The sequence below is a fragment of the Mobula birostris genome, chromosome 2 (genome assembly GCF_030028105.1).
Source record: "Mobula birostris isolate sMobBir1 chromosome 2, sMobBir1.hap1, whole genome shotgun sequence".
Taxonomy (NCBI): domain Eukaryota; kingdom Metazoa; phylum Chordata; class Chondrichthyes; order Myliobatiformes; family Myliobatidae; genus Mobula; species Mobula birostris.
In genome coordinates, this window is record NC_092371.1 from 127,917,295 (window position 1) to 127,935,745 (window position 18,451).

At 42.7% G+C, this 18,451-nt stretch overlaps 1 protein-coding gene across 1 annotated transcript in view; it reads right to left on the bottom strand.

The window, feature by feature from the left end:
- mrps18a (mitochondrial ribosomal protein S18A) overlaps positions 1 to 18,451 on the bottom strand; it is a 146,847-nt gene that overhangs the window by 89,267 nt on the left and 39,129 nt on the right. The window lies entirely within an intron of this gene.

An 18,451-nucleotide genomic window follows, 5' to 3' on the forward strand; every position in this document is an offset into this window, starting at 1 on the left:
TACCAGGGCAACTGAAATCCATCAATGCTGGCAAATTATTGTTGAACACTTAAGCAAGAAACCTCAGACAGTGAGTACAAATGAAAATCATTAACAAAATATTTTTAACTTAGTTGAACTATTGCAAAGCATCAGCACCATTATGGAATTAAACACATTATATTCAATAAAAGTTAATTTGTTGTTTCTCCAAATTCCTATGTGATACAAGTAGTCTGAAATTATATTTGTGTTCATCTTCAAGCAGTCTATCATAACCAAAAAAAATTCTGAGAAAGCAACACTTTTGAATAAATTTGTTGTCCAGTGTTATCATCATGACCTTTTGAAGTATATTCTTCATCCAACAGATTTAGACTTCACATCATATCGTTGGTTTGGGGTTGTTGCTGATCCCTAGCACCAGCATGCTGATTCCTAATTCCAACTCTCCCACAGCTTAGTCAATTCTGGAAGTAGAGAGCAACATCGTGCCACTTTTTTCTCTTCTATTCTCCTGGCTTACCTCCACCAGCACAGTTCTTCTAGATACTGTACAAGTTTGTAGGCTCATAAAGTCTGAAGAATGTCAAAATTCAGCTCCATTTCCCACAGAGATCAACTTTACTTATTGTTTCTGAATTGGACCTGGTCCCAGTTTACATAACTCCACAAGCAGAATTTAAACCAATCTTGGCATCTTTACGACAGGCTTCTCCCATCTTTACCTTTGTACATTATTCCTTGAACTCCCTGGTCATCATCTTGGTCTCAATATCTCTCACATAACCAGGGTCTCAACTAGTCAGGAGGCTCTTTCTCAGAATATTTCCTCACATTCCATACATCCTTTTATTAACCCCTACCTTGTCACACACTCAACACCAAATGGAAATCTAGAACTTTTTCTTCTGTTCTCTCTATAAAATTATTGGTCTTAAGGTACTTCAGAAGATTCCAAGTAACACTGAAGCACCTTCACCTTTTCTACACGTCTTGCAAACATTTGCAGGAAAATACACAAACGACTATTTTTCTCAGGTTTGAAAAAACAACTGCTATGCTACTGAACAATGTAAATGGTGTATATTCATAGAAACATAGAAAATAGGTGCAGGAGTAGGCCATTCAGCCCTCCGAGCCTGCACCACCATTCAGTATGATCATGGCTGATCATCCAACTCAGAATCCTGTACCAGTCTTCCCTCCATACCCCCTGATCCCTTTAGTCACAAGGGCCATATCTAACTCCCTCTTAAATATAGCCAATGAACTGGCCTCAACTGTTTCCTGTGGCAGAGAATTCCACAGATTCACCACTCTCTGTGTAAAGAGGTTTTTCTGAATCTCGGTCCTAAAAGGCTTCCCCTTTATCCTCAAACTGTGACCCCTCACTCTGGACTTCCCCAACATCGGGAAGCATCTAGCCGGTCCAATCCCTTTAGGATTTTATATGTTTCAATAAGATCCCCCCTCAATCTTCTAAATTCCAGACAGTATAAGCCTAGTCGATCCAGTCTTTCAACATATGAAAGTCCTGCCATCCCAGGAATCAATCTGGTGAACCTTCTTTGTACTCCCTCTATGGCAAGAATGTCTTTCCTCAGATTAGGGGACCAAAACTGCACACAATACTCCAGGTGTGGTCTCACCAAGGCCTTGTACAACTGCAGTAGTACCTCCCTGCTCCTGTACTCGAATCCTCTCGCTATGAATGCCAGCATACCATTCGCCTTTTACACCGCCTGCTGTACCTGCATGCCCACTTTCAATGACTGGTGTATAATGACACCCAGGTCTCGTTGACCCTCCCCTTTTCCAAATCGGCCACCATTCAGATAATAATCTGTTTTCCTGTTTTTGCCACCAAAGTGGATAGCCTCACATTTATCCACATTAAATTGTATCTGCCATGAATTTGCCCACTCACCTAACCTATCCAAGTCACCCTGCATCCTCTTAGCATCCTCCTCACAGCTAACACTGCCACCCAGCTTTGTGTCATCTGCAAACTTGGAGATGCTGCATTTAATTCCCTCGTCTAAGTCATTAATATATATTGTAAACGACTGGGGTCCCAGCACTGAGCCTTGCGGTACCCCATTAGTCACTGCCTGCCATTCTGAAAAGGTCCCGATTATTCCCATTCTTTGCTTCCTGTCTGCCAACCAATTCTCTATCTACATCAATACCTTACCCCCAATACCGTGTTCTTTACGTTTGCACACTAATCTCCTGTGTGGGACCTTGTCAAAAGCCTTTTGAAAATCCAAATATACCACATCCACTGGTTCTCCCCTATCCACTCTACTAGTTACATCCTGAAAAAATTCTATGAGATTCGTCAGACATGATTTTCCTTTCACAAATCCATGCTGACTTTGTCCGATGATTTCACCGCTTTCCAAATGTGCTGTTATCACATCTTTGATAACTGACTCTAGCACTTTCCCCACCACCGATGTTAGGCTAACTGGTCTATAATTCCCCGGTTTCTCTCTCCCTCCTTTTTTAAAAAGCGGGGTTACATTAGCCACCCTCCAATCTTCAGGAACTAGTCCAGAATCTAAAGAGTTTTGAAAAATTATCAATAATGCATCCACTATATCTTGGGCTACTTCCTTAAGCACTCTGGGATGCAGACCATCTGGCCCTGGGGATTTATCTGCCTTTAATCCCTTCAATTTACCTAACACCACTTCCCTACTAACATGTATTTCCCTCAGTTCCTCCATCTCACTGGACACTCTGTCCCCTACTATTTCCGGAAGATTATTTATGTCCTCCTTAGTGAAGACAGAACCAAAGTAGTTATTCAATTGGTCTGCCATGTCCTGGCTCCCCATAATCAATTCACCTGTTCCTGTCTGTAGGGGACCTACATTTGTCTTAACCAATCTTTTTCTTTTCACATATCTATAAAAGCTTTTGCAGTCAGTTTTTATGTTCCCTGCCGATTTTCTCTCATAATCTTTTTTCCCTTTCCTAATTAGGCCTTTTATCCTCCTCTGCTGGACTCTGAATTTCTCCCAGTCCCCAGGTGAGCCGCTTTTTCTGGTTAATTTATATGCTTCTTCTTTGGAATTGATACTATCCCTAATTTCCCTTGTCAGCCACGGGTGCACTACCTTCCCTGATTTATTCTTTTGCCAAACTGGGATGAACAATTGTTGTAGTTCATCCATGCGATCTTTAAATGCCTGCCATTGCATATCCACCGTCAACCCTTTAATTTTCATTTGCCAGTCTATCTTAGCTAATTCATGTCTCATACCTTCAAAGTTACCCTTCTTTAAGTTCAGAACATTTGTTTCTGAATTAACTATGTCACTCTCCCCTTAATGAACAATTCCACCATATTATGGTCACTCTTACCCAAGGGGACGCTCACGACAAGACTGCTAATTAACCCTTCCTCATTGCTCAAAACCCAGTCTAGAATGGCCTGCTCCCTAGTTGGTTCCTCGACATGTTGGTTCAAAAAACCATCCCACATACATTCCAAGAAATCCTCTTCCTCAGCACCCTTACCAATTTGGTTCACCCAATCTATATGTAGATTGAAGTCACCCATTATAACTGCTGTTCCTTTATTGCACATATTTCTCATTTCCTGTTTAATGCCATCCCCAACCTCACTACTACTGTTAGGTGGCCTGTACACAACTCCCAAGAGCGTTTTCTGTCCCTTAGTGCTATGCAGCTCTACCCATATCGATTCCACATCCTCCTGGCTAATGTCCTTCCTTTCTATTGCGTTAATCTCCTCTCTAACCAGCGATGTTACCCCACCTCCTTTTCTTTCATGTCTATCCCTCCTGAATACTGAATATCCCTGAACGTTGAGCTCCCATCCTTGGTCACCCTGGAGCCATGTCTCTGTGATCCCAACTATATCATATTCATTAATAACAATCAGGTAAAGCAGAGTTAAACTAGCTTTAAGACCATTTCAATAATTACCAGAAATGCTAATTTTTAACATTGCCTGACAAATCTTAAGAACTGTCTGCATTGTTTTGGGAAATAGAAATTCAAAGGGTATTTGAAAAAGGATCTAGTGATTTCCCAGCATATATGAGAAAGAAAGTGCCTGTTTAATGCAGTACTTTTCACAGGCACAGAGGAAAGAAGTGAACACCAAACTTAGAAGAGTTACCATTTTAATGCAGTCTACACTGCAGACAATTTGTGTATAGAAAGCTTTCGCAAACAACAGAAAAATACCACTATTGTTAGTAGAATCACAGAAGGCGATGAGGAGGCACACAAGTGTGCGATAGATCAGTTGGTTAAGTGGTATTGCAACAACATCTCACACTGAATATCAAGACAAGGAACTGATAGTTGACTTCAGGAAGGGGAGGTCAGAAGAACAAATACCAGTCCTCATTGAGGGGTTAGTGGTGGAAAGGGTGAACAATTTCAAGTTCCTGTTTGTCAACATCTCAGAGGATCAATCCATAATGAAATACCCTGGTTTCCTTGGCTGCGTAAGTCTAGTGAAGACAATCTCCGGCCCTGCCAAACGTGTGAGATAGAGACACGAGCCCCTCCGCCCCAAACCTCGTTTGTGTGAATGCTGTGTAATTCGCTACCCTGTTACAAATTAATGCCACAAAATAACAGGCAGTACATTGCAAACAATTAATGTAATTATATTTATGAATCTAACTAAAGGGTGAGTAAAGAATAACAAAAAGAAAAGGGCCCATTCTAATTAAACAGTCAAATGTGCACAAGTTGGAGTTCATCTTGAACTACTCTGCCACTCATGTGCTGGGCCCTTGGTCAACCTGAAAGCACACGCCACCTTCTGAAAGTTGCTCACAATCCATTTCAAACAAATGGGTCTCCCATCAGATCAAATGCTATGAATGGTTCTCCCCAGCAACTTCTCTCTCATCTCCTCTTGAACAAAAACCCAAGACCAACCTTACTGTCCTTCACCAAGAAAAACCTCCCACTAAATGGATGGCACACATTCCACATCATCCCTTAATCTTCAACAATAACCCAAACAGGCTGAAAGCAGAACAAACAGCTCTTACAGAGCTGCTAAATGAAATACCTACAGCATAACAATAAAAGCGTGAACCAGGGCACTACAATAATAACAAAGAAGGCACACCAACAGCTCTACTTCGTTGGGATCTTCAGAAAATTTGGCCTCTTACAAAGACTCTTACAAATTTCTACAGATGTACAATGGAGAGCATTCTAACTGCATCAGAGCCTGGTATGGAGGCTCGAATGCACAGAATTGCAAGAGGCTACAGAGGATTATAAGCTCAGCCACTTCATCCCAGATACTACCCTCAAGACGTGGTGCCTCAGGAAGGTAGCATCCATCACTAAGAATCTTCACCATTCAGGGACATGCCCTCTTCTCATTTCTACCATTGGGGAGGGTATACAGGAGCTGAAGACTCACATTCAGTAATTCAGAAACACCTTCCCTTTGTTATAATATTTCTGATTGACCCATGAACCCATGTTTTTTTTGCACTATTTATTTTGTAACTTATTGAAATTTTATGTCTTTGCACTGTACTGATGCCACAAAACAAATTTCATGTCATATGTCAGTGACCATAACTTATTCTGATTCTAAATCTGTGCTTGATAATGACGATGATTAATAACTGAGAGATAAATACCAACTAATAAATTAGTGATAACTTCCCTGCTCTTAGCTGATTTTTAACATCAATGTGAGAGAGGAGATAGACTGATCCAAAGCAATTCAGAGAATTGCTCATCAGTGCCTTAATCAATGTTACCACTGCATTAATCTTGCGAAGCCCCCAATATTGCTTAGTCAAGAAGTACCTCTCTAACTCAGAAAGTAAATGTGATCAAACTCCACCTCAGCAAGAAGAAAATCTGTCTGCAAAATATGGATTCCTCACATTTCCAGTTCTGCTGAGGGACCATTCCATTTTACAAAAAATACTGCCTTAGCTGCCAAGTATTTCTGACAATGTTTGATTCTGTTTTAGGTCTGCTGTCCAAAGGAACCACAAGGCATGCAGGAAACAAGAAACTGCAAGGACACTCTTCAGTGCTACTCGAAACTGCTACGGGATCTCACACTAATAGAATGAAAGCCTGAGGGTGATGCTCAAATAAGATTAATGAGTGCACCAGTAAATGTAATTAACAGCAGAAAGTAAAACCAGAAAATACCGGATCAAGAAGCCATGAGCATAAAGAGCATGAGTATGAAGATTAGGAGAGCCATAAAAACAGAGTCAGAAATCTACAATGTTACATCACAGGGTCACAGGGAAAGTTAAGTGATTAGTAGTGACTGTGAATTAAATTAACCAATAGCATTTAACCAAATTTTAACAATTAATTAATTACCTTAATAAAGTAAAAAGTTTGAATAACACTAAGCTCATTAAATATATAAAACAAACGGAGGGCAGAAGATGGACTGAATATCCTCAAGCTACAAACATTTACCAGAAATAAATGCCAGTCAATGCCAGTCTATGTGCAAACAAATGCACATAGATGTGATATAATGCATCATGGGGACATGGCTTTGGTATGACGAAGGCTGGGAGCTGCATAGTCATGGATAGTTGATATAATAGCAAGGACTGGCCAAAGGAAAAACAGGTGTGGTGGTGTTAAAAGGTCCAAGATGGAACCAGAGCAATAGGGAGAAATAATATTGGCTGGGAAAATCAAGTTGCAAAACCTATCTAGGTGGAGCTAAAAAGCACCAAGGGATGTAAAATTTTGGTGGCAGTCGTTTACTGGCTGCCAAGAAGTAGGGATGATGTAGAGAATAACATCAAACAAGAAACTGGTGATATCCATAATGAAGGACTTTAATCTAGAATAGACTTATGCCAAATTAGGAATAATATGTAAGGATAACTTCGTAGACTATACTCAGGGTGATGTTTTTCAAATGGTAGGATGAGGATTCAGCTAGGTAAGATAATGTAATACAATTAAACCCTAACCCCAAGGTGAATCTGTACCAGAGCTGTGTTCTGTGCACACTCTAGTACAGGTCAGAATGCTGGCGCACAACAAGAGAGTGACCTTGCCAAGCTGTCGTCATTCCACACCATAAGCCTCGGGAAAATCCTCCATATTTTCTAGCCAAGAAAGATCTCCAGCCATGCCCTGCTCCTGCAGTGTCATCAAGAGGACATGGCCACAATCATCATGAGGAAACGCTGGAGATGGATTGGGCATGTGATGAGAAGAGGCCCACTCCATCATCAAGACAGCACTTCATTCAATCCCTGAAGGACGGAGGAAACGCGGGAAACCAAAGACAAAACTTGGCACCTTCCTGTGGAGGTAGAAATGAAGACCCTGAACTCACCTGGGGCACAACAGAGAAGATGACCAAGGGCAGACAGAGATGGAGGACTTTCATTGCTGCTCTAAATGCCAGCAGCGGAACGGCGAGTAAATAACTTCTTCCATGCAATGAGAAGAGATTAGTCAATAACCTTTAGGAAAGAGGCCTGAGATTAGAAAACAAATAAATGCAGGTACTGCAGCAATTGCACTTACTTTCTTGGTGCAAAAGTGGCTGAGGCCTCCCTTGGTCAGGGTTGACCATGAATATTGTGTCCTGGCTAACTAGATATACAAGCCTGGTCTGTACGATATGGAGAGCAAGCTGTGGCCCATGTAGCCAGCTCCCCCTCTCCATGCATCTGATGACCCCAAAGGCACAGCAGAGATTGATACAGTTTGGCACCAGCAGCATCGCAGGAGTTGCCAGTCAGCATTGAACTCAATGTAGGACTACCTTAGGGACTCCAGCTCCGGATTTATCCCTCTGGGTTTAGTCCCAAAGCCTTCCCCACGAGTACGTATAGCCGCAAGGCAGCGGAGGTTTGAGATTGCAAACACGAGGAAATCTGCAGATGCCAGAATTTCAAGCAACACACATAAAAGTTGCTGCCTGGCCTGCTGCGTTCACCAGCAACTTTTATGTGGGAGGTTTGAGATCAGAGCTTTTCCTCTCCTAGATGAGCTGCCAAACACAGCTGACAAGCCCAATGTGCCTGAAGTGACTAGTTTTAAGGCACCAGTAATCTACCCTTGCCCCTCCTGTCAGTAGAAACAGTTCCACCAGGCTTAGTAGCAAAGCCACGCATGAAGGCCAAGAGCTGGTCTTGGTTGTCAGAGACTATTTGAGGCGCATGCCATGGAGCATTTAAAAGAAAGCGTGAGCTTGTCCTCATTACCACCCCCAGCTATAATAACCTTAAGCAAAAGAGAAAAGGATAAAAAAAAACATGGCAAATAAAATATTACTGACAGCATTAGATTCAAAGGGGATGCATACACAGTTTCCAGAAAACACAGCAAGCCTGTGAATTGGGAACAACTTAAAATTCAGCAGAAGTGGAACAAGAAATCGGTTAAGACAGTAAAAACCGTATGAGAGTAAACTTGCAAGCTATATAAAATGGCAGCAAAAAATGTTTTACAAAGTACTGAAAATTGAAAAGATTAATGAAGACAAATATTGGTCCTTTACAGTCAAAAAACATGAGAATTCATAATGGAGAACAGAGGCATCAGAGTAAATAAATTAATACTGCCTACAAAAGTAACTTCCCAGAAATTCCAGTGGACCAAGACTGTAATAAAAAGTAGAAAAATCAGTGAAATCAAAATGCTGGAGAAATTAATGGGACTGAAAATAAATAAATCCCCACAGCTGTTAATCTTCATCCCAGAGAACTAAAAGAGGTAGCCATGGAAATAGTAAACGCATTGGACGTTATCTTTCAAACTTCTATAGATTATTGGATGGCTTATGAAGACTGGGGTTGGCAAATGTAATTCCACTTTATGAAAAAAAAGGTAGAATAGGTAAGGGAGAGCTAGTGCATGCAGTGCATTTGAATTTTCAGAAGGCGCTTGAAAAAGCTCAATGGACAAAAGTAAATTTTAAAACTTGATACACTTGGTTGCAGAAAAAAAAGAGTATATATTTTTCAGGGAAGCAGTCAATGATTAATGGGCACCACAAGAATAAATACATAGGTCACAGATATATGACAATCATCTAAATGAGTATAATATCTCTATGTTCATAAAACAAAACTAGGTGAATTGTGGGTTCCGAGGAGAATGGAAAGTGTTGGCAAATACATGCTAAATGTAGAAATAGCATGGAAAACTGTGAAGTTATCTACTTGCGAGAGAAAAAGAGTATTATTTAGATAGTAACACACACAAAATGTTGGTGGAACGCAGCAGGCCAGGCAGCATCTATAGGAAGAGGTACAGTCAACATTTCGGGCCTAGACCCTTTGTCAACTAACTGAAAAAAGAGATAGTAAGAGATTTGAAAATGTCAATCAACTTTCCAGCTCTTGGCTCCATCCCTCCCCCTCCTGTCTTCTCCTATCATTTTGGATCTCCCCCTCTTCCTCCCGCTTTCAAATCTCTTACTATCTCTTCTTTCAGTTCATCTTGATGAAGGGTCTCGGCCCGAAAAGTTGACTGTACTTTTTCCTATAGATGCTGCCTGGCCTGCTGTGTTCCACCAGCACTTTGTGTGCGTTGCTTGAATTTCCAGCATCTGCCGATTTCCTCGTGTTTGCATTACTTAAATAGTGATAGACTGGGAAACATTGGTGTACAGAAGGACTTGGCTATCCTTGATTGGTGTGAAAACAAATGTGGCAGCACAGCAAGCAGTTAGGAAAGCAAATGGATCTTGACTTTCGCCACTTGAAGTTTTGAGTATAAGTGGAAGTTTTACCAAAATTAGACAGGGCTTTGGTGAGCTCACCCTGGAGTTTTGTATGCAGTTTTAGTCCTACAAAAAGTCATGGATACAGCCCAGTCAATCACGGGTAAAGGCCTCCCCAGCATTGAGCATATCTACACGGAATGCTGTTGCAGAAAAGCAGCATCCATCATCGTGAACCCCCACCATCTAAGACATACCCTCTTCTCATTACTGCCATCAAGAAGTTGATACGAGGGCCTCAGGACTCATTACTGCCATCAAGAAGATGATACGAGGGCCTCAGGACTCATTACTGCCATCAAGAAGATGATACGAGGGCCTCAGGACTCACACCACCAGGTTCAGAAACAATTATTACACTTCAAACATCAGGCTCTTGAACCAGAGGAGATAACATCACTCATCTTCACTCGCCCCACCAGTTAACTGTTCCCAGAACCTATGGCCTCACTTTCAAGGACTCTTCATCTCATGTTCTCAATATTTATTGTTTATTTACTTATTATTATTATTCTTTATTTTTCTTTAGTGTTTGCGCAATTTGTTGTCTTTTGCACACTGGTTGTCCATCCTGTTGGGTGCGGTCATTAATTTGATTCCATTAAGCTCTTTGGATTCACTGAGTATGCCCACAAGAAAATGAGTCTCAGGGTTGTATATGGTGACATATATATATACTTTGTTAATAAACTTACTTTGAACTTTGAACATACTTGCCATAAAAGGAATGTAACAAAAGTTCAACAGACTGATTCCAGGGGAGCAGGACCATCAAATGAGTGGAGATTAGATTGAACAGAGTTTGAAAGAATAAGTGTTCTCATTGAAACTTACAGACTTTTGAAAGGGGTTGACATGCTGAATTCAGGGAGACTGCTTCCTCTGGCTGGGGAAGAATTGGAGAGGTTGAAGGTGGTCTAAAATGAGGCGTTATAGTCTCAAGATACAGGATAAAACATTTAGGACTGAAATAATGTGTTTATACTCAATGAGCCTACTGTGACACTATGGAATTCTCTTCCACAAAAGGCTGAGGGAGCCAAGTCACAGAATGTATTTAAAAAGAAGACAGCTTTCTATACACGAAAAGGCAACAAGGAGCATGGGAGTGAGTTACTGAAATCAAAGATGGGTCAAGACTGGAGTATGCTCGGGGGGCTCCCCACTCCTTCCCCAAAGAGATCTCTTATTCTTCCAAAGTCTGTTCAATCCAATCTTTACTCATCTGTTGGTCCTGCTTTCCCAGGAATCAGTCTGTTGAACCTTTGCTGCATTCCTTCTGGTCCTGTTCCTATTTCTCTTTCTTTCAAAAAGTCGCAGCATATCCATCTCTATAAAAAAAGTCAAGGATAAGTACTTCATCAGAATCCTACCATCCATCCATTCTAAACTATGATATGAATTTGAAGCACTTTACTCCAGGTCTTCACTTCCTTTGATGGGAAAATGCCAACAGGCAATGCAGACATGTATTAGAGGTTCCAGAAGACATTGTTTCCAGTCTCTTGTATATAATGTTGGAACAAAATCTTAGTAACCACAAATATGCTGATGAAACACACTGTAATGTGTGTATGGGCTGCCATATGACAGACCTCATCTGGAATCAGAAATGCTCGGCCAGGGGGACCTTTTGGGTAAAAATAACTTCTGAACATGCAGCAGGTAATGAATTCAAAGGCTCTTTAAACTGAAGTACATGTTGAGGCTCATACAACTAGGCAATAATAAAATTAATGAAATAGAAGGGGACAAGAGTGTGCCGTACACCTGCTTTGTTCCGAAGTAAAAACATACTTTTGGAAGCACTTTAGATTTAAGTGCCCTTTATCATGACCCTGGCAGAAAATATTGTTTGCCAGCATTGTTGCCCATGTAACCACAGCCACAGGTTTTCAGAGCTACACCAATCGTCTTCTTGAGAAAGCTATGAATGAGACATGCCTTATGCTTACAGAAGGGAATCAAGAAATTACCTTCTGTACCGCAGGTATGCACGGTACAGTTTTATGAACTGCACATTGTGCTCCACAAGTCTTTGTTTATCACCAGACTACAGAGAGACGTTGATAGGTTGCGGAAGTGGGCTGAGAAGTGGCAGGTGGAGTTCAACCCGGAGAAGTGCGACGTGGTACACTTTGGAAGGACAAACTCCAAGGCAGAGTACAAAGTAAATGGCAGAATACTTGGTAGTGTGGAGGAGCAGAGGGATCTGAGGGTACATGTCCACAGATCCCTGAAAGTTGCCTCTTACTGCGGTACAGAAGGTAGATAGGGTAGTTAAGAAAGTTTATGGGGTGTTAGCTCTCATAAATCGAGGGACAGAGTTTAAGAGTCGCAAGGTAATGATGCAGCTCTATAAAACTCTGGTTAGGCCACACTTGGAGTACTGTGTCCAGTTCTGGTCGCCTCACTATAGGAAGGATGTGAAAGCATTGGAAAGGGTACAGAGGAGATTTACCAGGATGCTGCCTGGTTTGGAGAGTATGCATTATTATCAGAGATTAAGGGAGCTAGGGCTTTACTCTTTGGAGAGAAGGAGGATGAGAGGAGACATGATAGAGGTATACAAGATATTAAGAGGAATAGATAGAGTGGATAGCCAGCGCCTCTTCCCCAGGGCACCACTGTTCAATACAAGAGGACATAGCTTTAAGGTAAGGGGTGGGAAGTTCAAGGGGGATATTAGAGGAAGGTTTTTTTACTCAGGGAGTGGTTGGTGCGTGGAATACACTGCCTGAGTCAGTGGTGGAGGCAGATACACTAGTGAAATTTAAGAGACTACTAGACAAGTATATGGAGGAATCTAAGGTGGCGGGTTATATGGGAGGCAGGGTTTGAGGGTCGGCACAACAATGTGGGCTGAAGGGCCTGTACTGCGCTGTACTATTCTATGTTCTATGTTCAAGCACACCACATCAAGTCAAAGCCAAGTCCTTTGTTTGTTCTGTTAGGCTGGAGAAGTGCTCACTATGCCAGCAACGTGCCTACCCAAGTGGTGCCATATTTTGCTCACAGCATGACCCTGACATGATATGGTGTTGTTAACAGTTCATTCTACCAAGTTCATTAAGTAATACAGCACATAGAAAGGCTTTTCAGTCCCTCTTGTACACCCTAAGACACTCATCTACACTAATCCTATTTTCCATATCCCTCCAAACCATTCCAATAGCGGCCAGTGCGTGAGTGGGCCAGTGAAGGAGTGGAGCTTTGAGGCTTTGATCCGAGAGGCTTCAACAAGAAGAGGTGGAGGACAAGCTTGCTCCCAGTTAGTTTTTACAATGCCTCCTGAGACGGTGATGTGCCTCTCATGTGAGATGTGGCAGTCTTGGGGGAACTCCCCTCTCCCGCAGAGTCACATCTGCCAGAAGTGCATATGGGTGGGCAATCTGGAAGACCGTGTAAGGAATCTGGAGCAGCAGCTGGATGACCTTCGACTCATAAGGGAGAACGAGGCAGTCATAGATGAGAACTACAGGGAGGTAGTCACACCTAGGCTGTCGGAAGCAGGTCATTGGGTGACAGTCAGAGGGGAGAAAGTGAAGGTGAGCAGACAGGTAGTGCAGAGCACCCCTGTAGCCATTCCCCTGAATAATAAGTTTACCGTCCTGGATACTGTCGGCGGGGACGACCGACCAGGTGTGAGCCACGGTGGCAGGGCCTCCAGCACTGAGTCTGACCCTGTGGTGCAGAAGGGTGGGATGGAGAAGAGGAGAGCTGTCATCATTGGAGACTCTATAGTCAGGGGAGCAGACAGGAGATTTTGTGGACGTGAGAAGGATACCCGCATGGTTTGTTGCCTCCTGGGTGCCAGTGTCTGGGATGTCTCTGACGGGGTGCACAACATCCTGGTACGAGAGGGAAAACAACCAGAAGTCGTGATACATGTTGGGACCAACGACATAGGCAGGAAGAGGGATGAGGTCCTGAAGTGTGAGTTTCGGGAACTAGGCAGAAGGCTGAATAACAGGACCTCAAGGGTGGCATTCTCAGGATTGCTGCCAGTGCTACGTGACAGTCATGGTAAGAATTGGAGGAGATGTCACTTGAATGCGTGGCTGAGGAGTTGGGGCAGGGAGAAGGGTTTTAGATTTTTAGAAGATTGGGATCTCTTCTGGGGAAGGTAGGACCTGTACAGATTGGATGGGTTGCACCTGAACTCGAGGGGGAACAATATCCTTGCAGGTAGGTTTGCTAGCATGGTTCGGGAGGGTTTAAACTAATTTTCGAGGGGGATGGGACCCAGAGCGATGGAGCAGTGAAAGAAGTGCATGGAGTAAAGCCAGATCTAACGTACACAGAGGCTTTGAGGAAAGAGAAGCAGAATAAACGGTGTAAAGACAGTAAGGTAGAAGGGCTGAAATGTGTGTCCCTCAATGCAAGAAGCATCAGGAACAAAGGTGATGAACTGAGAGCTTGGATACATACATGGAATTATGATGTAGTGGCCATTACAGAGATTTGGCTGGCACCCGGGCAGGAATGGATTCTCAATATTCCTGGATTTCAGTGCTTTAAAAGAGATAGAGAGGGCAGAAAAAGGGAAGGAGGGGTGGCATTACTGGTCAGGGATATTATTACAGCTACAGAAAGGGTGGGTAATGTAGCAGGATCCTCTTTTGAGTCAATATGGGTGGAAGTCAGGAACAGGAAGGGAGCAGTTACTCTATTGGGGGTATTCTATAGGCCCCTTGGTAGCAGCAGAGATACAGAGGAGCAGACTGGGAGGCAGATTTTGGAAAGGTGCAAAAATAACACGGTTGTTATCATGGGTGACTTTAATTTCCCTAATATTGATTGGCACCTGATTAGTTCCAAGGGTTTAGATGGGGCAGAGTTTGTTAAGTGTGTCCAGGACGGATTCCTGTCACAGTATGTGGACAGGCCGACCAGGGGAAAAGCCATACTAGATCTAGTACTAGGTAATGAACCAGGTCAGGTCACAGATCTCTCAGTGGGTGAGCATCTGGGGGACAGTGACCACCGCTCCCTGGCCTTTAGCATTATCATGGAAAAGGACAGAATCAGAGAGGACAGGAAAATTTTTAATTGGGGAAAGGCAAATTATGAGGCTATAAGGTTAGAACTTGCGGGTGTGAATTGGGATGATGTTTTTGCAGGGAAATGTACTATGGACATGTGGTCGATGTTTGGAGATCTCTTGCGGGATGTTAGGAATAAATTTGTCCTGGTGAGGAAGATAAAGAATGGTAGGGTGAAGGAACCATGGGTGACAAGTGAGGTGGAAAATCTAGTCAGGTGGAAGAAGGCAGCATACATTAGGTTTAGGAAGCAAGGATCAGATGGGTCTATTGAGGAATATAGGTAAGCAAGAAAGAAGCTTAAGAAGGGGCTGAGAAGAGCAAGAAGGGGGCATGAGAAGGCCTTGGCGAGTAGGGTAAAGGAAAACCCCAAAGCATTCTTCAATTATGTGAAGAAAAAAAGGATGACAGGAGTGAAGGTAGGACCGATTAGAGATAAAGGTAGGAAGGTGTGCCTGGACGCTGTGGAAGTGAGCGAGGTCCTCAATGAATACTTCTCTTCGGTATTCACCAATGAGACGGAACTTGATGATGGTGAGGACAATACAAGTGAGGTTGATGTTCTGGAGCATGTTGATATTAAGGGAGAGGAGGTGTTGGAGTTGTTAAAATACATTAGGACAGATAAGTCCCCGGGGCCTGACGGAATATTCCCCAGGCTGCTCCACGAGGCGAGAGAAGAGAATGTTGAGCCTATGGCTAGGATCTTTATGTCCTCGTTGTCCATGGAAATGGTACCGGAGGATTGGAGGGAGGCGAATGTTGTCCCCTTGTTCAAAAAAGGTAGTAGGGATTGTCCAGGTAATTATAGACCAGTGAGCTTACGTCTGTGGTGGGAAAGCTGTTGGAAAAGATTCTTAGAGATAGGATCTATAGGCATGTAGAGAATCATGGTCTGATCAGAGACTGTCAGCATGGCTTTGTGAAGGGCAGATCGTGTCTAACAAGCCTGATAGAGTTCTTTGAGGAGGTGACCAGGCATATAGATGAGGGCAGTGCAGTGGATGTGATCTATATGGATTTTAGTAAGACATTTGACAAGGTTCCACACGGTAGGCTTATTCAGAAAGTTAGAAGGCATGGGATCTAGGGAAGTTTGGCCAGGTGGATTCAGAATTGGCTTGCCTGCAGAAGGCAGAGTGTGGTGGTGGAGGGAGTACATTCAGATTGGAGGATCGGTTCTGGGACCTCTACTTTTCGTGATTTTTTTTAACGACCTGAATGTGGGGGTAGAAGGGTGGGTTGGCAAGTTTGCAGACGACACAAAGGTTGGTGGTGTTGTAGATAGTGTAGAGGATTGTCAAAGATTGCAGAGAGACATTGATAGGATGCAGAAGTGGGCTGAGAAGTGGCAGATGGAGTTCAACCCGGAGAAGTGTGAAGTGGTACACTTTGGAAGGACAAACTCCAAGGCAGAGTACAAAGTAAATGGCAGGATAGTTGGCAGTGTGGAGGAGCAGAAGGATCTCGGGGTACATGTCCACAGATTCCCTGAAAGTTGCCTCACAGGTGGATAGGGTAGTTAAGAAAGCTTATGGGGTGTTAGCCTTCATAAATCGAGGGATAGAGTTTAAGAGTCGCGATGTAATGATGCAGCTCTATAAAACTCTGGTTAGGCCACACTTGGGAGTACTGTGTCCAGTTCTGGTCACCTCACTATAGGAAGGATGTGGAAGCATTGGAAAGGGTACAGAGGAGATTCACCAGGATGCTGCCTGGTTTAGAAAGTATGCATTATTATCAGAGATTAAGGGAGCTAGGGCTTTACTCTTTGGAGAGAAGGAGGATGACAGGAGACATGATAGAGGTGTACAAGATATTAAGAGAAATGGATAGAGTGGATAGCCAGCGCTTCTTCCCCAGGGCACCACTGCTCAATACAAGAGGACATAGCTTTAAGGTAAGGGGTGGGAAGTTCAAGGGGGATATTAGAGGAAGGTTTTTTACTCAGAGAGTGGTTGGTGCGTGGAATGCAATGCCTGAGTCAGTGGTGGAGGCAGTTACACTAGTGAAGTTTAAGAGACTACTAGACAGGTATATGGAGGAATTTAAGATGGGGTGTTATATGGGAGGCAGGGTTTAAGGGTCGACACAACATTGTGGGCCGAAGGGCCTGTACTGTGCTGTACTATTCTATGTTCTATGTTCTATACATGTGCCTATCTCAAATATCTTTTAAACAGTGCAATGGTATCATCTGGCAGCCTGTTCCATATACCCACCATCCTCTGTGTGAAACGCTTACCCTTCAGCATTAACTTAAATCTTTCCCCTCCTATCTTAAACCTGTGTCACTAGTTTTAGTCTCCTCTACTCTGGGAAAATGACTGTGACTATCGCTACCATGCCCATGTCCCTCATAATTTTATAAACCTACCTAAGGTCCCCAACATCATCCCACACACCAGCCTGTCCAATCTCTCCCTTCAGATCCCTTCATTCGAGACAAAATTCTTGTGAATCGCTTCTACACTCTTTCTAGTATTACCACAGACTTCTCTAGTCTGATGACCCGAACCATGCACAATTATCCCACTATGGTCTAACCAGTTGCAACATAACATTTGTGCCTGATGTATGAAGCAAATATGCTGTAACACCCTATCCACCTGTGTTGCTACTTTAAGGGAACTATGGACTTGAACCCCAAATGACCCTCTGTTCTCATGGTTACTTTGTACCCTAAGATCACCTCAATGTTGTCAGAATTAAATTCTATCAGCCAACTATGGTCCAATTTTTTTGTCTGAGCTCTATCCTTCTGTAGTTTTATACAACCTTCCTTGCTATCCACACCAATTTTGATGTTATCCATAAACTTACAATTCATACCCTCATTCCTACTGAAGGAGTGAGTGAGAGTAAATAGTTAATGGTCAGGTAATAACATTTCCAGTTCGATCCTGTTTTTTAGCTGATGCATCCAGTGCACTGGATGACCTATGTGAAACATTGTCAAAAGCCTCACTGAGGCTACTCTGGAATACATCAAATGCCCCTTGAAACAACTTACCCCTACCCCGTGCCCTTTAGATTTCAATACCCCCGCATTGGAAGAGTTTTCCTATTACCAACCCTATCGAGTGCCTCGTGATTTTGTATTTTCATCAAGTCAACTCCAACATCATCACCCAACCAATGACCTCAACACCACTGCCAATGCTATTCAGTGCACAGAAACACCAACACTGTTAGGCTTATTTGCCAAGCTAAGCACCATCTTCACTTGTAATTGCATCTATTTTCCATCAATGTGTTTGAATTTAAATCCTGAACAGAAGTTCATCCCATTACTACCAATCTGTCTAAAGGTAATTAGGGATGCACAAAAACTTACGGCCTTGCTGGCAATGCCAGAATCCTTAAAAATTAATTAAAATTTTTTGTTAACTATTAAAATGATGCAGATTTTTCAGATAGATTCCTACAAGTGTTAGTCTGGCACAAAAATAGTACAGGATAAACTCTGTAGATGCTTTCAAGTTTTTTTTTTACAAAAATAATTGAATGTATTTCTCCACTTAATGTGGACAGCACGACCAACCTTCAGACTTTAAGTACCTGCTTTTTTACTTAATGTCAATTTTCCCCATTCTGACATACCCTTGTGTTAAACAATTTCTTTATGTACTCGTTATTGACTATGGGCATGGATGTCTAGTTTTCAAACTTC